This window comes from Choloepus didactylus, chromosome 4 (genome assembly GCF_015220235.1).
Source record: "Choloepus didactylus isolate mChoDid1 chromosome 4, mChoDid1.pri, whole genome shotgun sequence".
In the NCBI taxonomy this organism is placed as follows: Eukaryota; Metazoa; Chordata; class Mammalia; order Pilosa; family Megalonychidae; genus Choloepus; species Choloepus didactylus.
The window spans coordinates 109,111,269-109,116,190 of NC_051310.1; positions in this window are offsets into that span (position 1 = coordinate 109,111,269).

The window sequence follows — 4,922 nt, forward strand, 5'->3', positions numbered from 1 at the left end:
AAATGATCAATGAAGTGAGAAGTTGTTGAGGAGGCAATAGAGGTTTTTTGTTTCTTTTTTAGGTGTCCTTTGTTAGGAGTATAGTCCTAAAACACATGTTCATATTGTTTTGATTACCCTTATGTTATTACCAGATCACAAAAAATGCTGTGGGGATGTTTTTATTTAAAAAATAATACTAAGCATAGAAAAGGACTCCAATAGTCACTTAGCTTTGGTATGAAATTGTGTAATTCACTAATCGGCCTAGAGTCACCCATCAACCCAGGAGCAGAGCAGGACTTCAAAGTCGGGTCTGACGACAGCACTGGCATAGTTTCCACTTCAAGCTTTCTTCAGTTCTCTAGATTGTATCCCTATGTTAAGCCAGATCACCGTTGGCTTTCTCCCTCTAAAGAAAACTGTTTTTCCAGATCTCTGACCTTAATTATTGTTTGGCCTTCACCAAAATAACCTGTGCTCTTTCTCTGAAAACTGAAACCCAAGACTTGTACCTAGTGTGGTTCTATATGCCCCTTATGGAAGTCACATCCCAACAGCCTCTTCTTGAGGGTCCTTCCCAGAGTCAACAAGTACCAGCTGACCCATGCTCCCTCCCCTGCCACTTGCCTTCTCTGTTAGGAAGCTCAGAGTCATATTTCGCCTTTAATGGCTGAAATTTCCCTTAGCTTAAGTTATGGGATGGACTTTTCCCAACTGTTTTGGTACATTTTTTTTTTTTTTGAACGATGAGCTTCAATTTCACCATGCCTCTTGTTACTTGTACATCTGTGTGGTCCAGGTTACCTAGGCTGGAAGCCCAGTTCTGCAAGACCTGGGAAAGTTAATTAAGTTCTTTTCAACTCATTTTCCTTGTCAGGGCAGTGGGAGTGGTAATCTCAGTGTCTCTCTCACGGGTTCATCCTGCTAACGCATGCACTGCGTTGAAGTTGAAAGTGCTGTTTTATTCAAAAATGGTTGCATTTTGGCAATTTAGTGTGATCCAACCTAATAAATGACCCTATACCTTTTTTTGAAGTGGGTAGGCTGTAAATAAATACAATGTGCTGCCTCAGCCTGTCACAGCTGGGCATTCAGATGGTTTCCTGTTTGGAAGGAGAGATCCTTCTAGAGCTCCAGGGGGCTGGGGTCTGCTAGGGAGGTGCAGCCTGAGCACCCAGGGACAGGAGACAGGGAGATGACAAAGTTGCAAAGATAAACCTTCTGTGTTCAGATATTTCCCAAACACACCCCAAATCCTATGCTTCCCTCAGCTCAAGTTACTCCCCAAAGTCTGCCAAAATCCCACCCATTCTCCAAAGCACAACCTGCAATCCACAGTGTACCTTCCCTCACCTGACTGATGTCACAGTATGGTTTTGGGAGGAGCCCAGTTCTCAGGTCTGAACAGCTTGATTTCCATCAACATTAGTATCTCCCCATAGATGGTGAGCTTGGGCAGGTAAGGGACCTGTCTCACTGTCTCTGTAGCCCCAGCAAGCTTAGCTTGGTGCCTGGGGCAGAGAGTCAGGACTTAGAAAATGTTTGCTGACATAAACCCTCACTGAGCTCACAGTTGTCCCTGGGGGTCAGTCCTAGAGCCCCACTGAGAAGTGGAAAATTAATCTTATATAGCTATTCTGCTTGGGAGGAAGTGGTGGGAGAGAGGGGAGGGGAATAAAAGAACCACAGTAGGACAGGGACCAGTGGCACCATAGCAATTTATACACAAGAGGGCTTAGGGGCAGCTCTTTGTTGGGAAGGGGGGATCTGGGAACTTGTCTTGTGCTGCATTTACTTAGCAAGCTCACTGCCTAAACTTAGATGACGTGTTTATTTGGGGTAGCTTGGAGGACAGCTGACAGAAACAGAGCTGTAGGGCTCCCGAAGCCGTCCCCAGAGGTCCACTCTAACCAGCCTGAATGCATCCCTTCCTGGCTAAATATAAAGGCTACCCTTCAGCCTGAGGTAGCAAATGGGGCCTCGTCTTGGTCCCAACCATGCTGGGTGACCTTGGCCACCCGCTTAATCCCCCAGGGCTTCAACTTCCCCGGCTGTCAATTGAGCACTACCTACATGCAGCCCTTCACTGCCTCTTGAGTAAAGCCTGAGAACCCTGCAGCCCACCTCACCACTCCTGCTTGGAGGCATCAGCACAAAAGGGGGCGATGAAGCACGGGAGCCCCAGTCTACGGAATTGGGGGGCTCAGGCCTGGGCTCCATTCCCATGAGCCGCTCGGGCTGCAGCTGGGGATTACAAGGCAGTCTCCAGAGGCCACCGCCGATGGCACGGGCTGCCCGAGGGGCCCCACTCATGTCAGAATATTATTAACGCCCTGGATGCATTTGTGTGTAACTCATGATTGCGACCACGGTTCCAAAAGGATTATGCAGCATGCATATTTATGAGACAAGCCCAGACAAAGACTACCACATTTTAAAAGATGCAATTATCTCTAAAAAGTTCAGCTTTATTTTCATGCTAATGAATACAATATTTTTAAGCAAACCTAATTGGTTTGCCTGGGCTCCCATAAAAGCTCTCAACTCATTAGAGCTCTGAGGTCCCCTTCAAAAGGGGCTTTAGCGGGAGCTGGGGGGCAAGGAGGGGCCAACGCTTAGGAAGCACATTTTCAGAACTTTTCAGCCTGTGAGTGCTGCTGTCCACTGGCCCCTCCCCTTCCTTAACCATCTGGCTGGGAGAATGGCGAGGCCTTTCATGAAGGGCCACCCCGGTAGTCTGGGCCCTGGGAATGTAGGAACATCAGGGGAAACTGAGGCCAAGCGGATTGTCCTTTCTTCTCTCTGTGAAGCAGGCGAGGCCAGTGTTCCCCTACCCCCAACCCTGCTGCCCCTTCAACGCTCACCCGCACTGACACCAAACCCCTGGCTCCCTGCTGGATGCTAGAATCTCCCCCAGACACAGGGTCTTCTCCTACCAAGCCTAGCCTTTCTATGGCTCAGAGCAGAGGGAAGAGGTTCCTAGGCCCCAAAGTTCCCCACTCCCCAACATTCCAATGCTCTGACACATGTCATTTGCTTTGACATCATCAGACTTTCAGATTTCACTTTCTACTTTTTAAACACTTGCACACCTATTTTCTCATTTCCTGCCCTTGTGATGTGTGTGTTATTTCCATCATTTTGCAAATGAGGAAACGGAGGCCTGAAGCCACAGAGTGAGCTTGCCCCAGATATTTTCCTTCACAAGCTGGATGCAAGGCTTTCTGTGACAAGGTGCTGTCCTCTTGCCTCCCGGACGGCTCCCCTGGGGTCTCAGCCACCTCCCTGCAGTTTGAGCTGGGTCCTTTCCTTACATACTTGCTTAGGTCCCCCCTGGTCTCAGCCTCAGGGCATAGTGTATGGCTATGCAGGCTGTGCACTGTGCAATGCCGGGGTGGTGTAGTCTGTGAATGGTGCCCCCTGGAGTTGTGCAGCACGATGCCTACTCAGCATCCTCTCCTACTGGCTTCCTACAGGGCCATTTGAGGATCTTGGGCCTTTAAGGTGCCCAGGAAAGATTTGTAGATCAAACCTGAGCTTTTCTGCTTGAATAACTCCCCTTGATCACCTCCTCAGGGCTGAAATCCAGGCACCTGGTAAAAAGGGGGTGTCCTTTCAGGAAATTACACAGGCTCGGGGAGGGGCAAAGAGGGAGTAGAAGAGGGCAGAAACCGATGGAGGAGGCAGGCCCTGGGTGAGTTCTGGCCTGGAAGTGAAGTGGTAGGGGAATCCAGGACTGGCACTGCCACTAAGTGGCTATGTGCCTCCATTTCCCCATCTGTAAATGAGGAGCCTGGGCCTGCTGCTACCTGAGGTCCCACCCAGCGCAGGCATCTTTTGGTCCCACAGCAGATTTTCCCAGGGAATCACCGAAAGAAACAATGACATAAAACTGGAATCCATTTAAACAGGCAGAAGGAGAGTCCTGTAATTTAGGCACGTGTGGGGTGATTGCACATGCCCATCCCCACCCCTGATGGGGACGCAATCCCAGGGTCAAGCTCGGGAGGTCGACAGGGAGAGGGCTTGGGGAAACTTATAGGGGAGGAGGAGCTTGAGCTGAACCTTAAAAGTCAAGTCAGTTAATCGGAGAGAAGCCAAAAGGGTATTCCAGTGTGATGCTGGCAACAGGGCAGGCATCGGAAGCCACGGTGAGCTGAGGAGGTGGGGAGAGTAGAAGAGAGGCAGCAGCGGGGACCCATGGTTTATGAAGTGCCTGAACCATAATTTCCTTCCTAAGAAGGAAAGCACTGTTCTCTCCATTTTATAGGTAAGTACATGGAAGCCTAAGAAAGTGTAGTGGCTCTGGCCAGAACAGGTCTAAGAATGGAGCCAACTGACCCCCAATACTGTTCTCTTTTTCACCAAAATATACTCAGGCTGGATTTACAGGTCCTTGAGTAAGAAGATGACGATTTGGGAGAATACTTGTGGGCAACAATGAGCCCTCAAATTTCTGTGAGTCGGGATAGGACCCGGGAAAACCCCGCAGTGAAGGAATGAGCGTGGATATCTGGAAGGGTGGCGGGAGAAAAAGAGGCAGGGGCCCAGCTAGGAGGGATAGTATTTTGAGTTTAGGGAAAGGGGTAAATCCAAAGGTCTATACAGTTTTGCCTTGGAAAAGCTGAGTCTACATATTCTCCACTGGGCCAGCAAGTAGTCTCCAGGGGGGTGACCCAAAGGGTTTCAGGAATCAAACTTCCGACCAGCCAAGCAACGGCAGGGACCCAACCGAAGCTCAGAGCCAAACCACTCCCCCACCCCCACGCCTAATTGGCTTAGATTTATCAAAGTAATTTTTAAGGAGGAATTTTATATGAAGGTAATTATGCTCAGCTGAACTAATTTTATTAAGCAATGCTGCCTTAATGACAAACAAATCTGTTATTAATTTGTAACTGAGCAGCTATTTCATTCAATTTGCAGCATCAGTAATGAGC